Here is a 23862-nt window from a genome sequence, read left to right on the forward strand (position 1 = left end):
CTGAATGTGAGTCCCCCAGCACTTTTTGCTGGACACCTGGATCTTTTGACTAATTCTCCTGGCTGAGAGGGAACCTTTTCTACACTCACCCCTTCTTTTACTTTGATGTAGGGAATCTTTTTGGACCCTTTTTGGGATTTCCTTTCGGAGTTAAGCTTTCCTCTGATTTTTAGGCAGCTAGCTTTTTATTAAAGAGCACACAGCACCCTCTGTGCAGTGTTGTCAGAAGCCCCTAAAGCGTCTCATTCATTGTTTTGTTTCTTTCCTTGAATAACTATTGCAGTTACTAGGGCAGGGGGATATTTTTAATCCTACCTGTGTTTTATTTTGTGAGATCAGTCCACACCACCTTAAGTGGAGTGATGAGGGAATGGAGTGTGTCCCTTTTCTCGTCTCTCCAGTAACATTTTGTTACTATGACAAGCCCATCTGTAAAGGCTGGTGACAGTGTACTTTTTAAACAACTTTTTCTGTACTTTCTATCTCAGGCTGTCAAATAAAGGTACATAAGGAATCCCATACCTAAAAATGGTGGCCTTGTTTTTTAAGCCCTGAACAAGATGGCTTGTTCTTTCTGATCTCTTCTTCGACCATTCTGGATGGGGAAGATTACTTTGTCCCTTTGTCTTTGCGGGGCTTCTCATAGAGGGCCTGCAAAGGTTCCCTGAGTGTTTGGCAGGACAGGAAGTGGGGCCAGTCAACCGAATCTCTCCTGCATCTCACCCTGCAGTGTGCCTGGCTGAAACCAGTTCAGACTGCGAGACTGGCTGTCCCCATTGGACAGCCACACCAATGTTTGAATGGTGCATGGGACATGATTGGCGGGCACAGCCAGTGTTCCTGCCTCTCACCTGGATAGATCCTGAGGTCCTGAGCGGAAACTCAGAGTTGACCACTGGAATAAGAAGACCAGCACTTTGGTGTAAAGCACTATATAAATAAAAATAAATACAAATACAAATACAATTCCGAAGAAGAGGACAAAGAAGGACGTTGCCAGCACTTCGAACAACCACCAGAGCCTGTTGAGCCACAGCTGCTGTCCAAACATTGTCATTTCAATGGACAGGGAAGTTCTGAAGAAGATGACATCCTCCCATAGACTGGTGGGCCTAATGAGACTTGGGACGAGCTACACTTTGCACCATCCCCAGAAGAGCTGTGGCCTCCCAGGCCTGCAAACCACCAATACTTGTAGTCCTGTGCTGCATCGCTGTGCAACGTCTTTTGAAGTGTGGTTTAACCTGCAACTTTCAGGGCATCCTTCCAAGACTGCAACAACTCGAATTGGCTCGCGAGAGTCACCTCACCAGAGGTGAGGACCGAGAAACGGAGTAGAGTTGACCCCTGGGTCTGTCCACCAAACCTGCAGAAGGCACCAACAAGCCATTACCTTAAAGATTCTTCGCTGGATGTCCCTCTGGGTGAGTGCTGTCACAAGATCCATCATAGTCACCTTCTCACCATCAGGTCTGCTGTCACCTTACCGCTAGGAACCGTCCTGCAGCAACACCTTCTTCATTCAAAGGCACTGTTCACCCCTGGCTGCAGATAGCTTGTATCCTACTACCCCTCAGGTCTCCATAGAGCAACAGTAGGGGACAACCCTTTGTACTCATAGCAGTAAAACCGCCTGCCCTTGGACGCCGGTCCTTGGGCATTCTTTCAAGGGTCATCCTAACCTCCCTGATGTATAGTACTTACCTGGACTAAGAACTGAAACAGTGTGCCTTGGAGTGTATTAAAAATGTCTATTTTTATATAACTCTTAAGTGTGAAAGTGTTTTCTTGAACCAAGGTAAGCTCTGAGGTATTTGTACTGAACTACAGCCCTCCTACCTCCTTAGATTAAGCCTGGCTGTTTGCTGCTCTACCATACCCTTGGGTAGTTCAGGCTGATCCTAAGGGGCGTAGCTCTGTGCACCCAAATGGGCTTTCCTAAATCCTGTCTTCAACACTGACGTTTGTATAAAAAAAACGAACTAACATCAAACAAACATAGAAAGATCAAGAATGGCAACAATGCATTGGGATATTGCTGCCTCGAAAGCAGTCAAATGTGCTGTCACTAATACAACGATACTAGGATGCTACTCCCACAGGGCACTATTGTTACACACAATTGGTTTTGTACAAAAAAGGCTACATGAATTTGACACCATCGTGCTCACTTTATTAAAACGATATGAACCACAAAAACGGATCAGCGCACTCAATGGTGTGTCTTTAGTAACTGTCTAAATTTAAAAGGCTTGGCGATTTGCTCTTGTCACCAACACGTGCAGCGATCCACTTTACATTATTGATACAGAAGAGCATTACCAGGGCGCACTGGACATTTGGATTGCCCACAAGAAGTAGAAACTAGGGAATTCTGCCCTCATATGACTTTGGGCAGATGACTCCAACTTGTGCCAAAGGAAAGGATCAGAGTTAGCAGCTACCCAGTGAAAAGGACTTACTGCATGCTCAGAGGAAATGATCTTAGAATTTTCAATCAAATCCTGAAGCCCAAAGGGGCACTTCCTAGGGCATCTGCCCAGTCTATATCTACCACTGGGGGATTCCCTCAACAATCATATCACTGTCATCTCGGAATAATAGCAGGGAGACAAGCCAAATGTCTCCTGCAATGAGCTGTGAGCCAGTAACTCTCTAAGCTGCTTTCTGTCCTCCATGCAGCTGGAGGTCCTGTGGGGGCATTCTGCACTTCAAATGAAAATGTTATCAACAGTGTTGATGCTCCCAGGGCTGAGGAAGGATATTGTGCTCCTCTACCACATACATCTGGTGTATCCATTTCGAGGGAGCCTTTATAGCAATGGTGGGAAATCCCTTACCACCTGCAAGTTACTCCCACTCAGGGAGTATCTTGATCAGTTTGAAGGAGAGCTCAAGCCACAGTTCCTTGTGGAAGTCAGCCACCACTGATGTGTTAAATATATCTTTACGGGTGATCATAGCTGAGGTGACTGCTCCCCCCATAGCATTTCAAAGTGCTGAATTCAAGAGATCCCAAAACTCCTTGCCAGATATCATTGCCTCTCCACCCTCTTGCATATCCTGTGCTCCAGGACACGCATTCCCTCCTGACTGTGTCAATGTATTTATTTATTTAATGTGATATAGTTTTATGAACAAATAAAACTTTACACATAAATTTAACTAAACAAAATCACCCAGAATTCAAGAAAATGCTTAATACATATAAACATTGCATAGATTAATACATCACATCAATTATCAGTACAAATTGAAGCAGATAAAATGACTAAATGATAAGTATAATATAAGTAGAAAAGGAGATAAAAGAATAAAAATGGAATAAAATAGTAGAAAGAAGTAGAAGTATATATAGGTTAAATAAGCAAGCCTAAATGCCAATCATTCATCATCACAGTCATTACAATGCTCACAATAGCCCTTCCTAGCTTCCCCAGAGCATCAATCAGGGGTAGTAGTAAATATCTGTTTTAGATCCTAAATCTCCAATTCTTCGTTATGATCCTTTCGGAGAAGCTGTGAGGCCAGCATATCGGTCCACGCACAGTGATTAATAGAATTTCCTGCTTTTGACCATACATGAAACAGAGCTAGATGTAGCCTGGGATTGAGTGTAATAATACATTTATGCCAGAATTCCACTTGTCCAATATAATAGATTCTGTTGACAAACTTCCCAAGGTTTTTATCATGGCTAAGGCTCATCGATCGACATTGAGTTAATACAAATTAGCTGTTTCTGGCTCAGTGCGCAGCTCACATATTCTACAATGCCTTTCTGTTTTGGGCAAACCCAATTCTGGGCCAATGAACTCCGGAGTTGGTAGATGGTTGATGCGGAGCAGCAGAATAAATCGCCTCAGCGTTTCTGAAGGACGTAGATTTACATATAGCTGGGCCTTTTTGAAAATGAATAGAACATATGTTATGAACTTGTAACTTTTTAGGTTCTCCAGGTGCACATAGTTGTTCTGCCAATCCCACAGGTTTAGGTGCTTATGTAGATGGAAGAGCATACAATCATTATCCTGTCCCCACTCAGGAGTCCAACAGATTGTTTCGAATAGTGTTTCCATTTGGGCTTCTATCTTAGGCTGTTTTCCAGCACACATATCTCCCTTCACAACCTTTAACAAGGGGTTGGTGGGATTGTTCTTAATTTTAACATACAGTTCAGCTCTCTTCCGGAGTACAACTGCCTTAAGGGAAATGATCCCAAGCTCTAATCTTAAAACAGCTATAGGTATGCACTGCGGGAGACCTAAAAGTCTGCTCCAGAATGTACCCTCTATTAGCTCGAGCCAGCTTTGGTTCATGTTTATCAATGGGTCCAGACCATAGGTTACCATTGGTACCAGGCATTGTATATACAATTGGCACACACCCCAGATGGAAAACCCACTCTGGTCCCGCGTGAATTTGTATACCATTGCTGTTAGTTGTGCTGCCTTCATTTTACGGGCCTGCATGCATGTGGTATAATTACCTTTGCTATCAAAGTCCACTCCTAAATATTCATAGGAGTGAGTGTACTTTATTTCCACTATTCCCACATGCAAACAGGGCCGTGCAACCTTACCAGACGTATACAAGATTAATTCTGTTTTACTGTGATTGATAACCAGTTCGTTGACCTATGCATATTGCCAGAGTCGCTCTGCCGATTTAAGGATCCCACTAAATGTGTCATCAAATATCACAAGATCATCTGCATATGCTAGTATCGTACAGTGCTTTGAGCCAATTTTGGCTGACAATTGCGGGCGCCCTGCAAATACTCAGAAGCATCTGACACAAATAGGTTGTAGAGTATGGGGGCAGTTACGCACCCCTGCTTTACACCTCTTAACTGTACAATAGCCCTTGTCATGGATCCACAGTTATCCAGTCTGAGCTGGACAGTGGTGTTGGTATGGAGGAGCTCTAAATAGTACACGAGAGCCTCTGGGCAGGATAATGCTCTTAATTTATGCCACAATTTCTCTCTGTTGACAGTGTTGAATGCTGCTCTGAAATCGGCATAGAGGGCATATAGCGGGGGACTAGCTTGTTGAAGTGCTTTGTTCCTCAAGGAGCCCATAACAAGCAGATTATGTGATGTGGGGTAGCCCGCCCTTAAGCCGCTCTGAAAGCAGTCTAATACTCCTACTTTATCTGCCCATTGTTGAAGTTCCTTTAGTAACAAAGAAGCAAACATTTTACCCGTGCAATCAAGCATAGATAGTAACCGATAATTACCAGGCTCGGTTTTGTTGTCTTTTTTGAATAACTATATAAGTATAGCAGCTTGCCATGATTCAGGGATCCGGCCCTCCGCTATGACTTTCTCAAACAAGATTTTCAATAGATCTGGCCAGAATTGAGGGTTATTCCTCATTACCACATTGGATAGGCCATTTGCACCCGGGGCTCGGGATGAGTTTAACTTACTAATTCTATCCTGAAGCTCTTCTGTGGTAACAACAAATGGAGGGGTGATTGTTTTAATACTGCGCCGTGCAGTGCTGTTAATAGACTCCGTTCCATTACGGTTTTCCAGAATGATGGACCTTTCATGTGCACCTATCGGGTTTATCATGGGGGTGGTTCTACTCCCTTTAGCATCCCCCAATAGCGACAATATGTTTTGTCTATTTCTGGCACAGAGTGTTTTAACTGTGTATTGCCACCGCTCCAGTTTCCTGAGTTTGTTAAGAGTTTTGAACCAAGAGCGATATTTGTTTTTTAATTTCCTAATGTTATTATGGATTACCGTCCATGGATAAGCCCTGGCTTTGAGCTTGCGGATATCTCCTCTGAGCTTACATTTTGTGTCTCTAATTTCCCTATCATAGGGGGTACTGTGTCAATATGTTATATAATAACTGGTCAATTTATTTTAAAATGTTTTTATTAGCATTTATAGTATACAGTAACAAGATAACCAATTACAGCATGTGGTCTTCAGGGTGTAGTACTTTCCTGTGGGGTAGTCCCCGAGTTCCTGCGGTATCAGCATATGGGGCTGTTCAGTGCCGGCAGGGCCAGGGGGTTCAGTCAAATTTCCCATTTAGGCAGGCAAATTTATGCATGTTCAGTCTGCTTAGCTTAAGCCATCTTCTTGAGAGAGTTTGTCGTCGGATGGATGGAACATATCCCACACCAGTGTCTTCCAGGCCTCATACGCCGGCCCACCTCCCCACCTGTCCTTGCAACACCCTCGTCCCACATCTTTCTTCCACGCCATCACAATGGTCCTTTTTTGCCAACACGCCATATCCATATCCATGAATTTGATGAGGTGTCAGATCTTACTAACCCTCGGGTAGGCGCCTAATAGGCATTCTAACAGTGACCATTCATATCTTGACAGACCAGCCCCTATACATGCTTGTTCTACTTTCTGCCAAAAGTTTCGTACCCTGGAACACTCCCAGAACATGTGCATCATGCCCGCTCCCTCTGCCTTACACCAGGGGCACAATGGGTCTGTGGTACCGGGAAATTTAGCAGTTCTGCCAGGTGTCATGCATGTTTTGTATAGAACATTCAGCTGGATCAGTGGAAACCTAGCGTTTCTCGACACCTCCCGGGGGTATTCTAGTATCCTCTCCTACTCTCTATCAGATATGTCCACACCCAAATCCCGCTCCCACCCCTGCTTTAGTCTGCTGCCTCTGGGGTTTGTCCTATCTGCAAGCAGTTCGTATATCCTCGACATTGGCTTCCATCCGTCCCCCAAGTTGTGCAACAGTGTTAGTATTGGTGCCTCTGTAGGCTCTTCGGGCCAGCCCTTCCAGATGTTCCTCACTACTCTCCTAATCTTCTGGTACCAAAGGAACTGGCCGTTGGGCAGTTCCTCATTTTCCACTAGGGAGTCGAAATCTCTAAAGGAGCCCTCCTCATACACATTCCCCCATGTAGCGATGTTGTGTCTCTCCCATTGTCTGGTCCTCATCAAGTCTGCTTTATTTGCACATACATCCACCACTATCGGGGTGTCAGGTGAATAGGGGTAGTCCAGCCCTGTCAGAGCTCTGCCCCAGGCCTTCTTGCCTAATTGCACAATCATTGGGTGGTTGCCGATGCACTTCGCCGGTACCCATAACACCTCCTTTAAACTCACTGGTGTGATTAGCTGTTTGAGCAATCTCGCTTCTGAGGTTATTTCGTCAGCCAACCATTTTTCCACATAACTAAGTTGTGCTGCTAGGAAATATCTCTCAAAGTCCAGTAACTGAACCCCACTTGCTTTGTATGGCAGTGTGAGTATGTCTAAGGACAGTTTGTGTCTGGCAGGGCCCCACAGTAACTCCCTCAACAGCCTTTCCAGCAGTTTGAAGAAGGAGGCAGGTAAATAATAATGAATATTATGGAAGAGGTATAGGAACCTTGGAAGGACGATCATTTTAACCACGGCCAGCCTCCCCATTAATGACAACGGTAACCTGGCCCAGAACTTTATAGAGTTCCTCAGCCCTTGTATCGCTAGCATTGTGTTGCCCCCGTGTATCTGTTCAGGTGCATGGCAAATATTCACCCCCAAGTCTCTAAACATATGTTTTTGTCACCTGATCCCAATCTCTGGGAGTCCCCTTTGCTCGTTTTTGCCAGCCCCACTAGCGGGAATATGCACGATTTCTCTGTGCTGGAGCAGATTCCAGTTATTCGTGCAAAATTCCGCAAGACATATAAGATCACCGGCACATTGAGGTGCGGTCCCTTATGTAGAGCAGTACGTCATCAGCATACAGTGATATAACATGGTCTTCCCCTCCCACTCTTATGCCCGCATCAAAGAACTGCTTCCTGATGTATATAGCGGCAGGTTTCAAGCCCAGAATGTAGAGCATAGGCGACAGTGGGCAGCCCTGTCTAGTGCCTCTTTGGATCTCCCATAACGCCGATACTACCCTTCCTGTTTTCACCCTTGCCACCGGTGCTTTGTAGAGCAACCTGACCCACCTTATAAACTGATCTCCCAGCCCAAATTGTCTCAGAGTAGCGATCAACCATTCCCAATATATGAAGTTGAACGCTTGTATAGCATCTAACGAGATCACTGCATATTTCCCCTGATCATCTGTTGTCTGGGCTATGATGTGTTGCAGCCTACGTAGGTTCCCTGCTGTGTTTCTACCGAGTACAAACCCATTCTGGTCCTCATGCATTATGGACCCTATTACTTTCGACGGCCTTTTGGCCAATATAGTCATGAGAATCTTAATGTCATAGTTTAGCATAGCTATCGGTCTATATGAGCTACACTCTTCGACAGGCTTCCCAGATTTTGGGATCGGGACAACCAGCGTTTTCCTCATGCTTCTCAGCAGTATCCCTCTGTTATATGCCTCTTGGAATACTTTGTGTAGGACTGGACCTAGTTCCGAACTGTATGCTTTATAAAATTCAGGGGGTCGCCCATCACACCCCAGAGTTTTGCAGGTGGCCAGCGACTGTATTGACTTGCTCACGTCTTCAACTGTTAGTTCTGCGCCCATCATTTCTCATTGGCTGCATCTAATGATGGCAACCCTATCTCATCTAGCGTGTCCTGTATAGTTTCCTGGGGAACCTGCTCCTCATGACTGTACAGTTGGGAATAAAAGTCCCTAAACACCTCGTTTATTGCTAGCTGCGTGGTGTGTGTAGCACCCATGTCATCTTTGATGACTGTTATCAGATGTCTTGGGTTTTCCTTCTTGCACAGCCATGACAGCAGACTACCTGCTGTGTCCCCTTCTGCATGGGCTCTGGTAGTTTTAGCTATGTAGTCAAACTTTGATAATCTGTCCCAGGCATTTCGGCATTCTTCTCCAATACTCGCTTGCTCCCACTCTGTCTCCCTGGTCTTCTGGGCCAAAGCTTCCAGTTGTTGGATCCTCCCCTCTCCTGTTTCCAACTCACCCCTGTGCAGTTTCCTTATTCCACCCGTGCCGGCAACGACCTCTCCTCTAACTACGACCTTCATAGCCTCCCATGTCGTGTCCCAGCCTTTAACACTCCCCACATTAATGTCAATATATTCCATTATCTTACACCTGAGGTCTTCTTTGAAAGCCGAGTCTGTAAGGGCGTCCATTGGCATGCGCCACAGTGGTATGGGTGGCCTAGTTCCCTTCATCCTCCATTCCGTGAATAAGGGTGAGTGGTCTGAGATTGATCTACCCAGGTAGGATGTGCGTTCAATTTGGGGAAAATGTATTCTATCTATCAGCAGATAATCAATTCTGGTATACAGGTCATGAGGAGATGAGTAGTATGAAAACCCTCTGTCTTCAGGGGGCATTTCCCTCCAGACCTCTGCCAGGTCTAAGTTCTTTATTACCTCATTCAGTGGGGACGAGGTCTGTTGTGGCCCTTGCGGTGGGTGGCTAGATCTGTCAAGCGTGGGATCCCGGACACAGTTAAAATTCCCTCCACAGATAAAGAAGCATCCTTGATAGGCCGCCAACTTTGCGCTCAGCTTGGTCAGGTATGTTGTGGTTCCATGGTTGGGTAGGTCGGAGTTCACTATGGAAATGTCTAGTTGTTCTATGTTCCCCCTTAGTATTAGGTATCTCCCTTCCGGGTCCGCCTCCTTGGAGAGGAGCCTAAAGGGCACCATTTCATCTGTCCATGTGTATAGCCCCCGAGCATATTTAGAATAGAGAGCCCCAAACCCCTGTCCTCCCTAGTGTCTCATCCCTTTATTGTTGCCATCGGTCGTGAGGTGGGTCTCCTGTAGCATAGTAATGGAGATTCCTATTCTCCCCAGGTAGTATTGAATCCTGTTTTTCCGCATGTAGGTGCCCATCCCTCTGACATTCCATGTCATTACTTTAATGTCAACCGCCATCATCATGCATCGCCAACACCTTGCTGTCTGCTCTACTTCCCTGTACCAGCCTTTCCTCAGCCCCCTCCCCCTCTAGCTTCCCAGCCTCAGCGCTTCTCCTGTCAGGCGCCTCTTCGTCCCCCATCAAGCTTTCCCTGAAGACCATCTAATGGGACATCAAACAACTTAAACCAAACAGTCTGCATCCAACATGTGCAGTAAACAAATGGTACTTAACCAAAAACAAATAACTGAGCTCAGCAGCTGCGCTACAGGTGCAGCACTCGAGCACCCTCGCACCTTCCTGGCCCATCCAGGTCGTCATGTATGAGTTTGTGCGCTGTCGGCAACATGCCGGCACCTAACCGTTCGTGGGTTGGGTCGTACTCCAGTGAATCGCCCAGGTCGCTGTCCCGTCTAAGTGTCGTGTTTCGGCCCATCATGCAGTAGTATATGTAGTCCATGTCCTGTTGCAGCAGTCTCTCGTGCAGTTGGCAGGTCCCCTTCCCCCAATGTGTTCATTTCCAGCCAGCACAGCTCAGGTGACTCGTTCTTCACCTTGGTCTAGGTTATTATGTTCCATCCACAGCCTGGTCGCTGCTGGCGTCACCAAGGAAACTGGTTTTGACTTGTAGATCACCTTGAGCCTGGATGGATATAGCAGCATGTATTTAAGTTGTAGTTGTCTAAGTCTTGCCTTGAATGGAACAAAGGAGTTCCTTGCTCATTGGACCAATGGTGTGTAATCCAGGTATATAGTTATCCTGGAGTTATCGCGGTGGATCACGCCTCCTTCTCTCGAAAATCTAAGGATGGTCCCTCTGTCCCAGAAATTGAGAATTTTTGCTATCATGGGATGAGGATAGGAGCCGGGAGGCGGTTTCTTTTGCAAGGACCTATGGGCCCTCTCCACCACAAATCCTGTGACAGCTTTCCTGCCCCTCTTTCCTGCAGAATCAGGTTTTCGACAAATTTGGTGGGGGTCGGTCCCTCCATCCCTTCAGGGATCCCTAGCAAGTGCACGTTATTGCGCTAAGCGTGGCCTTCAGCATCCTCAGCTCTGGCCTCCAGTGCTGCATTCTTTCTTTCCAGCTCTGCCAGCCTCTTTTCAAGATTACTGGTGCTATCCATTGTCTCTTTCAGGTCTTTCTCGGTTTTGTGACTCTTTCTGTAAGATTGCGAATATCCTGCCTCATCAGTTGCATATTGGATTTAACTTCTTCGATTTTGGTGTCAATGAAGGTTTTCAGAGCAGCAATTGTGTCCAACACTTTTGTCCCAGCTTCTTTGTCTGGTTGGGCTGACTGCGCAGCAGTGTCGCTCGTTGGTTGCCCTTTAGGTGTGGCAGCGTTGGACGAGTCCTTAATTGTGGTCTTTTCCTTGTTTTTACCCCTGGACTGAGACATATTGCAGTGCAGCTCAGTCTGGGTTCTCCAGACCTTCACTTAGTTCTCCGTACACCCTCTGAAATGAGTGAGGCTGCTGCTTGTGTATCCCTCTATAGTTCTGGATCTTGCTGCATGTCAGATGGGGCACTGCCGCAGCGTCAGTAGTTGGCGCCTAGTTATTGTGTGCCAGTCTCTTGCACTGCCTCGGTTGTTTCCTTGTGCGTGCTGATCATCTACGTGACCGCAGCAGAATTTGCCTTCTACCCCTCTATTGCAGGGTGCTGCTGTCCAGCCACTTACTTCCCCGAATGCCAAGCAGTATATCGCCTAGGGGTGCAGGTATTTGGAATGCCGCTCCTCGCTATAGTTCAGGCTGGTCCACCCTCGGGTCCAAATTGCATTTGCGGTGCTGAATAGTGCAACAGCCTACCAGTTCCAGCAGCAGCGGGAGATACGCAGACTGCTGCGCAGCAGGTCGGCTCCTGATGTAGTGTGATGCACTTTTCTCCCGTCCCGGCGCCGGTCCTCCGTCACCACACCAGCCCCCGTGTTATCTGAATGTCCTTGCCGTCTCTGCAGCCATTAGCCCCCAGGTTGACCCAGGTATTGGATCCACGACATGCTTTATGCTCCTTTTTGGGTTGATTCTCCACAGTTCAGTGTGTCCAGTTTAATTGGAATCTTGCTGAGTCCGGCCCAGGGAGTGCAAGCCTGCAGCTTCGCTTCAAGTCCCTGCACTAACCATGTGCGGGAAGCAGGCTGCCACAGCCGCGTGCGTATACTGTGCCGGTTAAGTCACCACTCCAAGGCGTATGCCGTCTTGGGCCTGGAGCTGTGGCACACCTCGCTCTCAATGCTATTGTAGTCTCTGCATTCAGCGCTCACCTCCCCTTTCCTTGCACGTATGAGCAGCCGCTTTTACCTCCTTGGGGGCACCACAGTGTTTAGCGCGCCGGGCCTCTTACTCATGTTAGGTAGCTCCTTTGCTCTTCACCGGTACGCGTTCCTGCTAGGCCCGAGGCGTCTAGCGTTCTGCTGGCTCCATTTGCCTCCTGGCCGCCTTGTTCAGGTGTCTGGCCGCTGGCAAAACACTGGGTTATCTAGATGCAGCAGGAGGGTGTCTCTGCATCGTTCGTCGTTCCAGTGCTGCTCCTTATCTGTGCACTTCCTCTGTTGGTGGGTATACGCTGTCCCCGCTGCCGGTGTCCACTGCTGTTGCAGTAGTCTTCCCCCCGGGCACAGCCACCAGCGTTGCACCAACTGTAGGCCAGGTACCCAGCAGGTAGTCCGCTTCGCTCGTTCAGTGGGTCGCTACGGGCAGTTTTCACTGGCTCGCTGCCCCTGCTGTTGGTTTGTATCTGGCTCCAGGCTCACCAGTAGTCAATGCAAGAGGAGGGCTAATCCACTGTTACGAAGGTTGCCTCCAGGCACCAAAGGATCAGGGCGAGCCCCTCCCCCACCACGCTCTGTGTCTCCTCTCAGGATGCCATTTTCTCCATACCCCTGGGGCTCGCTTGTGGGACTCGTTCTCTCAGATGCAGTCTCCAACTTTCATCGGGTCTTCACTCATGAGTGGCAGAAACGCTTGTTCTGCGCAACGCTGGCGTTTTCAGTCATGATGGTCACTATTTTCAGCGAGTTAGAGGATTGCAGCTAGGATCAAGACGGGAGCTCAGTCCCGGCGCAGCTTCACTCCATGAGCTCCAGCAACGCCCCCAATAACTGGTCAAATGCTGCCAACACCAAATCTAGAAAACAATGCCTGGTTGCAATGTGGGGAGCTTAGCTTTCTGATTCCTTTTGCCATGTAACTAGGGTAATAGGTCAAATGAACTTTTTAGAAAAAAAAACTAAAATAAAATTATTTAGAAAGACCGTGACCCACCAATTGAATGGGCATGCCCTTGCCGCACACAAGTGTGTGCAGTGGCTGACAGCCACACCAGGACCCGGAAGAACCATCAAGGGAGACCCGGGTAAGTGTGTGTTTGTGTGTGTGTTTATGGATGTGCTCTATGTTTGTGTATGTTTTGGGTTGGGGGAGTCTTGGGTGGGGAGGGAGCCGGGGATGAGGGATGGGGATTTGGGGGTGGAACCCCCAATTTAGAATTAATCGCACAAAAGAGAGGGGGTCGTAGGGGTCAGGGTCCGGGTGGTGGGGGAGTGGGAATGTCTTTTCTTCACTTTGTGTCGGTCTCTAAAATCATAGACCTAAAAGAGCTAAATTATGACACCGTAACTAGTTCTTCTCCACTGATTAACTGCTGTCAATCTGTGGAGAAAAGCCACAAGGAAGTGCCTGCCGTAGGGGAGGCATGGTATCACAAGTATGACACTGACAAAATGGGTACAGTTTGCAAAACCTTTATTGAAACTCCTAATGTGCCCTATAACTAAGATGGGAGTGGTCTTGACCATCAAATAATAAATAACACAGGCCTAGTGGATTCTGTCAAATCAAAATGTCCTATGCTAACAAAACCTAATGCCTGCCCCAGCTCTTATACAAAAAGTGTAAAAAGGAGAAATGTATGCAAAAGGTAAAAATCAGTGTTCTAATTAATAAATGTGGTTCAACCATCTTTCCTGCCCATGTTAAACCTCATAGAGTAGGGCGGTCCTGTCGGCAGGATGACACACTTTGGCTCAGTTTCCAACACTATAAACCATTCTAAAGTCTCCTTTCCTGACTTCCAAAATAATGTTTCAACCAGAAAGTTCACAAAGGTCCCCCTCTGTCAGGCTCAGACCACTCATGACAAAATTCAACACAGACTTGAAAGGGGGCCCCTTTCTCCATGCTTATTATACTTAAATTTCCCTCTGTCGGACTCGGGCCACTTTCGGATATGGAAGATTTTCGAATGTGCATGGTTTTCTTTACAGACCCCCACAGGACCACTTTGACTAAAAGTTTACAGTTTGACTTTCACTCTCCCCTTCTCTAGGAGTTAAACGTCATTATTTCACTTTTGCTGTTGATTCGTTTTATCGCTTCAAACAATGTACCTTTCACAGAGACTTTCGAGTGGGCTACTTCCTTTCGCTGGACCACTCCATTACTTAGTATCGCTGATTTTGCAGCTGACTTTTACTTCAAATTTAATTCTCAGGTCTGCCTTTCTTCGCATCTCATCCACACTGGTGCAATATTCAATTGCGAAAATATGCTGCTAAAACTTTCACGCACACCGGTCTCTCTGGTCACTTGCCAACTCACTGGCTGTGTGCATCTCTTTCTTGGTTCTGCGATATCCAATTCACATATCAAGGTTAGTACCACAGGCTTCACCTTGCCTCCCCAACTCTACCGTTCACCCGGGAGGGCCGCTTGCGTCCTTGAAACACAATGCAGTGTTCACTTGTGGGATCTGGCCTTCTCCATGTGTTCTCTGCAGCCTATCGGAGGCAATGACCTCTGGTAGAGAACTCTCAGGGTGTTCTACCCGCTGCTCTCGCTCCTTGATCCACCGCTCTGCTCCAGTAGGTTTGCCTTCATCCTGGAAGTTCTGCTCGTACCCGCGTTCCGCCTTGCTCAGAGAGTGTCAGTGGGTTCTGTCTTTTATTAGTATTAGGTGTATGTACTTAGAGTCAAGTGCAGGACTTTGCCTTACCCGATTAGCGGGACATGTCCGGTACGATGCGTTAAAGTTAATGTTGTTACTCTCAGTCACCCTCTTGCTCGGCCTGGTGTTTGTGTAAAATGGGGGGGATTTGGGACAGTGAATCCTAAAAAATAGGATGGGTTAGATGAACAAAACAGGGGGGAATACAATGTCTTACCATCGACTGCCTCGCACCCACTCCCCGAAGAACCCTCACCCAAGTGATCCTCCCAAACTGGTCCACCCCCAGGGTCTGTATCCAAAGGTGATGGTCATGCACTGGTTTCTCACACTGCCCATTGACAACCTTTTAGCATCATGCATTTGTTTTTTTGTATTTGCATTTATTTGAAGAAGAGGGAAGAGACATGTTGATTTCCATCAGAAATGACTTACAATAGCACATTTACAGAAAGCGGAGTCACTTACAATAGCACAACGAGTCTTTACAATAGCACAAAGATGAGAATGAGTGATGAGCCAGTGTATAGTGAAGTCAACAAAGTGGGACAAAGATGAAACAAAACACAAAGAAAACACGCTTGAGTGATCAGCCAGCGATCAGCTTTATTATGACCCAGTGTGAGATAAAGCTGCATAGAGTCTAGCCTGACTAATGGCTGTGTGCACTCTGTTGGCATTGACACATATTTCTTTACACTTGCGCCTCTCTCTAACTACTGAAACATTACAGATAAATGTTGGCTGGAGGCCCAGAAAGCTCCCACCCCCTGAGAGAGCTGAAAAGAGCTGCGCTTGGGTCACCCTCCCCTTCTCTGGTGACCTGTATGATGCTGAGGCTGCCTTTTCCCAGGTGAGGGAGAGTTTGTGTTAGCTATCCTGTCCCTGAGATCCATGTTTCCTTTCATGGACATACATGTGCTGTTCCTGTTGTGGCGGCGGCTGGCCATTCTCTGCCACCTTTCTCTGTTGGCTGGTTTGCAATGCGGTAAGCACAGTTATGCATCGGGTGTCCTTCTGCCTGGGCAATGCCACCTCCCTCAATGTGAGGTGGTGTTCTGGCATCTCTGACTCTCGGTAGGGAGTCCCCATGGCTCCTTGCTTCACCCGATCCTAATTAGGCATTTTGGTAGCCCTGTGATGTGCCATCTCTGCAAATGTTATTTATCGGGTCTCCTGTCGGGGCAGCTTTCTGGCTGGTACACCTCCATAATGTGGGGCCAGACTGATGGTCCCCTGTCAGGGCAGCTTCTTGTCCACCACCGCCCCATGCTGCAGCAACACATTGCCAGTACTCTTCATGGCTGGAACTGGCATCTTGGCTCCATGCTGCAGGCCAACTGCCGGTCCTCTGTCGTGGGGGCTTCTTGTCTGCTGCAGCACCATGCTGCGGCAACACAACTCCAGTGTTCTTCATTGCTGGAACCGGTGTCTCAATCGATTCATCACACACCTTCTGTAGACCTATTTGCTTCCCAAATATTTCTTCTTTGCTACTTCTCCCATTCTAAGGATGTGGAGGAAAATGGAATAGTCTCCCCTCGACTTGGCATCAAGCATGCCTTTACGCATTGTCCCATATCCCACTCATCCAGAGGCTGCTAATCCATATCAAGATAGAGAGGGTCTGTATCATCCTCACTGATTCCAAGTAGACTTGGATGGCTTAGATTGCACTACTTCTCCACCTATCCTCTGACTTTCTGCCTCCACCACTAAACCCTCCACCTCTCAGATCTCTATCCCCAGCCCTTCACGCTGCCATACTGAGCTTAGCAGACCTTCAACCCTCTCTTTAATATGCCTCCCTGTTGCAATCCTTTTCAAAGGGATGTAAGATTTCCCTCCCGAACCTCTCACCTGCAATGCTATTCAGATACTGCAATTCACCAGGGATTCACAATGGATCTGGGTGTTTCTTCCCGTAGAGAACATCTGTCAGCAATTTGAGCATTCAGCAGCCCCTGGGCCCGCCTCACCCTCACTGAAAGAATGGCCTCTCAACTCCTAAAAGGCTTGGAGATCTTCACCACACATTAGATCTCCCTTTTCCACATAGGATTTGGCCTCCGGTCCACAAACCGTTGTCCTCCAGCCTTGAAATCCAGCTCCATTGCTCTCCTCTTGTACAAATGCCTCTTGCATGTGGTTATTGCCTCGACTAGGAGACCTGAGGAACTATGGGTCCCCATCTGAACACTTCCATACTTAAGCTTTGTTCTGGGCATTTGGAAACTCCATACTTCTCTCTCTCCCATTTTAAGGTTTATTCTTGGGGTTTGGAAGCTCCATCCTCCTCACTTTGCCATCCTAAGGTTGTCTCAGATTTCCACCTCCATGAAGACTTGGTCTTGACCAATTTCCCACAACACCTGTATATCGCTAGAGACGTTAGGGTCTTACTGGAATGTACAGCTCCTCCTGACAAGAGGATAGCCTCTTTGTATTCTCTGCTGCTGGTCGTTAGGGGAAGATGCCCTCCTCCGCCATCCTGAGAAGGTGGATGAGGTTGACCATCTCACTAGCCTCCAAGGACACTGGGAAATCCTATCCAGGGGTAATCTTGACCACTTCCAAGAGCTGCACCCATTTAAGGGCAAACCCTCAAGGGTGTCATCCTAGATGAGTGTTGATTGGGAAGAACAGTGATATCCTTATGTTACAGGTTAAGAAGTAGGTCAGTATCCACCTCATTACAATTTCCTTTTGAAGGACTTTCCTTCTCTATCCATTCCTTGTATGGCTTTCAGATACTCACATTTTAACTATTGGCAGGAGGAAGGAGAACAAAGGGGTAGTACCTATATTTCTTTTGTGTGATCACATTACCCAGAGACTTACCTTTGCTCGTACAAATACTGCAACCCTCCCACATTCCCTGAGTCTGACATTGCCTGGGTTGATGTTGCTTTAGTAATTTCCAGGAATGGCTGGCTATTGGGGTCATCCTGAGGAAGGTGTGAATGATTGCCAACAGGTAAGGGTGTAAAACGGTGTGACACTGACCAGATCCCCCCTTTAAGCCAACTCCATGCCAAAAGCATACTGTGCACCCGTGCCCTGCTGAAAATGTACCCTGATATGCTGCACCTGCTCTCTATTGGCACAAACCAGGTTTATGGGTCATAGGTGCCCTCTGACAGCTACAGTGACAGACAATTTACTTCATTGCAGGGGGCTGCATTTGAGATATGAACCTCTGTTCCCAAACCACACAACTATTAGAGGTAGGATCCTGGTGGCAGTTTTAAACTATAAATATAAGCAATACCTGAGTGTAAGGTATTGTGGCTGGTATCTGTCATACGTATTAAAGCCACGTCAAATTGATATCATACATGTATCAGCACTGTGAGATCATCGCAGCTGTTATGTGTATTCTGGTCAGACTAACTGACCCTGCCTTCTTTCAGCTGAAGCAGACTGAATTGTTAGTCTTCTTCTTTAGTTCTTTATGAGTTCTGGTAACACCTCTCTCCAGAAGAACATCCTCCCAGTAGGAGCTGTCCTAAGAAACCACCACCAACGGGCACACTCATCCCAGAATGACTTGCCTTACAATAGGGTGCTGCATACCAAGGGCCTTTAAAGCTATTGATAGGGGAAGGGGACAAAGTTGGTGCGGACAGAGGGAGCTCAGCAAAGTTGGTGGAATATTCCACCAGCTTGTTTCTCACTATATCTCTCCTGTCTCCCTCCATGTCCTTTACCACAAAGAACTTTGGGCACAATGTCAGAAGACAAAGACCAGTTGTCTCCAGGACGGAGGTTGGACCCCTAAAGGCAGGCATGCCTTAATCTAACCGCTTGCGGACATTTGGTGAAAAAAGAGGGAGTCTCCCACTCCTTCTTTGATTCACTCTTGAACAAACACCTGAGAAAATATTCATTGGACCTCTGGTGAAAGAGTTGACTTTCCAAAGCTATCCACTTTGGAAAGCTCTGTTCCCTACTCATCCCCAGGGCACACTGAGGTGGCCTCCTGCTGGAGCAAGACCTTCACCTCTGCTAGCCACACTGCTACCCAGGGCTTCATCATGCTGAAGGACTCCTGAAAGCATGTGCTGGCCTCCACTGTGATTGGGAGCCCAGGAACAAGACTGATATTATCCTTGTGTCTCTCGATTGAGATTCACAACACCTGAGAGCAAGGACAGCTACGATCCCTGTGTTTTGCCTTCAAACCACTGCGAGACATGATTCAAGCCCATTCAACCCCATTGAACCAACATGATTCTTTCAGAGCTGTCTTTGACACTTGACTGATCTTCGAGCCACTGTACTGCACGCTCAAACTACAGCACCTTAGCGTGTCATTGCCTCAGCTCGAACTTAAAGCCCATTGTTACATTCATTGCGTTCAATCTGCCTTTTGAACTGCAAGCATCTTTTGTGAGCTGATCTACAGCATGACCATTGAACGCTGCATCAAACCACTACACTCAAGCTGTGTATTCAGGCCCCAGCATCATCGTCGTCAAAACAACCCTGGTGACCCTCACAATCTGCACTTCATTGTGCACCTCATTGTACAAACTGGCTAGAACAGCATATCGAATCACCAGAATTTTCACTGTCAAACTGACCCTGGTGGCCCTCACGATCCGCTGTTATTCAAACATGACTGCGAACCGCAGTGAACTGCAGCTCGACCCCAGTTTGACACAGCTCTCGATGTGGAAAAACGTGACAGTCACATCTGAGCCTGGCTCAAACGCCACAAACAGTACCAAGAAGGCTGGTACAACACTGTCGAAATGCCAAGAACAGTCAAAGGTAATATTTACTGATAACTGCCTCCTTTGTCCAGTTTTGGTCCCTAGAGACAAACGTGGTCACCTTCAATCCCTTTCTACAGAAACATATATCCTTATTGAGAACACTGTGTTTTGTATAGCCTGTCTCACCTTTTTCACTACCAAGAGCTCCGCCCCTTTCTATTTTTACATATCCTAGGTTCTTTCCACCTGGGTGGGTTTTGTGGAATTGTTTTCTATTTAGTCATTATGGCATATGGTGTGTTTAATTAAAGTATATAAATATATATTGTTATAGAACTTTGATTGGCTATTCCCTTTATTTTGTAATGTTTTATTTTGCGGGTTGGGTTGCTACTCAATCACATTCACACCCCTCTTGAGAGTATAGCCTACACTCGGCCCCTTTTACTGTAATGGGTATTTTACCACGCACTTGTTTGGGGACAATACACTTTTACAGCCCTTAAATGAATACTTGACCCGCCTCTTACCAGTCTTTAAAATATAGATAGTTCTGAAAAAATATTAGAAAATCCTTAAAAATGTATACAAAGGCTCTGTACAGTGTGCTGTAAAAATAACTATATATATACTCTTTACTTTGGAGACAGCCTTGAAGGGCTGTTTCAAGAGCCTTGCTGCTGCTGTTTGATGTTCCTTGCTGTGATGGTTGGTTCTCTGGCAGGCAAGAAGTTATCTTGATAGGCAGCAGCAACATGTGTGTTGGGGGGACACAAAGGGCCTCATTCCGAGTTATCCGGTAAAAATCCATTAATACCGCCAATCTGGTACTAGCGTCTCGGGGTTGGGCGTGCAGCGGAAACCCTGCCGTACTTCGAGTAGACAGGCATGTGCACAAACCCATGACGGAAGTGGCAATACTGGATTGCCTGTACCAACAGATAAATGGAGAAAACAACTGGAATTAGCAGACAAGAAATGGCGTCCCTAACGGTTCCACACAAAAAAAGGCAGTAATACCGGATTGGCGGTAATCCCATCACCGCAACCCGAAATGCAGCGAAAAGCAGAAGTAGGCCAAAAGCCATTAAAAAAACAAAATCCACCTCAATCCACTGCAATCTATAGCCATCCAGGCACAGAATCAGCAGAAAAAAATGTCACAGAAACACAGCAACCCAAGGAAGGACCAACATGAACGCAAACCCAAGTTTGCAGATGAAGAACTGACAGCCCTGGTGGAGACTGTGCTGCAGTATGCTGAGTAGCTGTTTGGAGCAAGGCAACGCAAGACAAGTTGCCAGAGGAAGAGTGCCATATGGGGTGAGGTGGTGGCCAATATCATAGCTGTTGGGACCATCCCCCGGATGAGAAAGGATTGCTGAAAGAGGTGGGACGACCTCAAGGCCAAGGTCCGCTCAGCCATTGCAAAGCATAAGCGGGAGTGCGCAGGCACAGGCAGAGGCACTGTGGAGCCCCTATGACTCATGCTGTGGGAGAAGTGCCTGAGCAGCATCCTGCACATGGAGGGGACTGATGGCATCGGCGGCACCAAGCCTGGTGCACGGACACAAGGAGAAGGCAATAAGTACAAGTGCATGTACATGTGCGCCCCACCCCCTTTTGCTTGCCTCTACCATCAGGGCACTGAGCAATGGGCAAGTGACCTGACCCATGGCATGGAATGCACTGCCCAACCTTCCATGGCTGTACCACCCCAATGCACACACAGGCATGCACATTACACACATACTGCATATACCCCAATCCATGAAACCCACCCATGCAAGGTCATCCACCTAAGCAACAACAGCTGACAGCACATCTCGTCTCCTCAACAGGTACTCACTCCACAGACAGCGACGAGGCATGACCATAACATGCACCCACCAGGAGAGGCACCATACCTGTGCAGGCCAGACACATTGCCGGACGCAGCAGGCAGAATGGCAGTGGGGTGACACCAGCACAGCCACCAGTGGGAACAGCTGCAGGTGCCCAGCCACTCTCACCCTGGGCAGTGTCAGCTCAGCCATCACCACCTGTGGCAGTTCCAGCCCAGCCTCCACCACATGTGGTTGCATCACCCGAGACTCCACCACCTGTGGCTACGCCAGCCCAGCCTCCACCACCCCAGGCAGTGCCAGAACAGCCTCCACCAATCCAGGCAGCACCAGCCCAGTCACGGCTGGACCAGATCGAGTGCCAGCAGGTGGAAAGAAACACAGTGGCTGGTCACAATACCATCCAGAGGAGCACCCGCCGCATGGCACGCATACTCAGACAGGCAACATCTGCGATGGTGACACTTGGGCAGAGGATACACGAACACACAGATGCCTCACCTGCTGCCGCAGAGTCCTTATCACAGGCCATGCATTTGACATTGCAGAACATCCGTGCCCAGGGTTCTGAGCCCTCAACAACCAACATACCCACTGAGGGCTCACTAGAAGGCACACCAAGGTGAAGATCCATCCGCCTCCTCAGCACAAGGCTCCAGGAGTCAGGCCCCAAGGCCAAATGTGCCCAGAAGTAATGCATGGGTTTCATGGACATGGAAGTAATGCTAATTCATATTGTTGAGGATTTGGAGGGGTAGGATGTTTTGGGAGATTTGGAGTGGGTAGGGTTTTTTGGGTATTTTGAGTGAGTAGGTTGTTTTGGGGGGTTTTGAGTGGGTAGGGTGTTTTTGGCATGGGTGTGGGATGGGATGTACACTGCATATCCACAATGGCACTTAACATCATAAACTGAAAAGTCAAACATGCAACCTTGAATGGACACTCTTTGTGTGCATGCATTTATTGTGTGAAATGAACAGTGAAGTGAGCATTGCCCAGAAAAATGGCAGGCAGCATCACAAGGTCTCTATCAGCTCCTGGCAGGTGATGTGACCCAGCCTGGCCTCTGAACATGCTGTATCTGCATGTGTATCATCTGCATGTGTACCTTCCACATCCTCAGGGGGAGGGGCATGTCCACATCTGGGGGCAGCTGTACGTTGTGCCAAATGCAGATGTTATGCAACATGGTGCATGCCATCACGATCTTGCCCACCTTGTCTGGTTTGTACATGAGTGCCCCCCCAGTACGATGTAGACATCGGAAGCGTGCTTTCCACATGCCAAATGCACACTCAATTACCACCTTGGCCCTTATGTGTGCACAATTGTATGCCACCTCCTGTGGTGTTCGTGTATTCCTCACAAGGGTCATCAGACATTGGAGCTGCGGATATCCAGAGTCACCTGCATGGGGGACATAAATAGGTCATGTCAGTGGATACAGTGGATGAGTATACCTTCCAAGCACTGTGACAATGGTCAGGGTAAGTAGAGTGCCCATTTGTGGAAGCATATTGCACCTTAAGGAATGTGGGTCATTGGATGAGTGGTGTATATTCCTGTCAGGCATGTCATCTATGTACTACATTTATACCATGTTGCTCTGATACTACATGATGGTTTTTGCATGCCCAACACTGTCAAATGGGACATGGACAGAAGGGGCACAGTACAAACACCATGGTGCCGGTCATGAACATATGTGGGTCCACTGTGCCTTGTGGAATTCCAAGCTACAGGTGTTGCAATGGGACGTGCATGTGACAGCGGAGGTGGTCAGATGGGATGTGCAAGTAATCTTGGGGGCCTGGAAGTGGTTGCTGATGTGTTCCACGGTGGTGGAACTGGCTGGGTGCTAGGCCCGGGTGGACACAAGTGTAATGTGCATATGCACCGTGTATGGTGCATGCTGAAGCATTGGTGGGAAGGTTAGTGAGGGTGGTGGTATAGAGTAGGCAGGGGCCTGTCGCCCTGTCAGTGCCATTTGGCCACAGGGCACATGTGTCAGTAGCAGAGGGGTGATTGTCAGGGGAGGGTAAGTGGTGAGGAGGTAGGGATGGCTATCGGGTCATCAACACATCAGTTGATGGTGCTGTCTGTTAAGGGCAGGGGACCATTCCAGTGAGAGGACCCGCCTATGGGAGGGGGGCATGGGAGGTCATCCTCAATAATGCGGACATGCCACATGAGTTTAGGGCCGTGGTTGTGGGCACCCAGGACAGATCTGGCTAACATACCATGTTGGTGCCCGCTGAGGGGGTCACCCCATTGCTTGCCATCTGGTGCACTTCTGTAAATGGAAATGTACTGCACTCAGTGACTCAGTGTGTGTACCATTTGTTGAGCTTGCTGTGGCATGCTGTGGTGCTCTATCATGCATGTGTCATTGTGCAGGCACTTTGTGTGTATATGGTTCTGCATCCCATGCGGACGCACATTGCCATGCATTACCCCTGATTCACTTTTTTCATCATATGCTGGGTGTCCCTGCTGTATGTGCAAGTTGCCATTGGTACAGGGCAGTGTTGTGGCATGTTGATG

Source organism: Ambystoma mexicanum, chromosome 1q (genome assembly GCF_040938575.1).
Source record: "Ambystoma mexicanum isolate Mex_15411 chromosome 1q, UKY_AmexF1_1, whole genome shotgun sequence".
Classification (NCBI taxonomy): Eukaryota; Metazoa; Chordata; class Amphibia; order Caudata; family Ambystomatidae; genus Ambystoma; species Ambystoma mexicanum.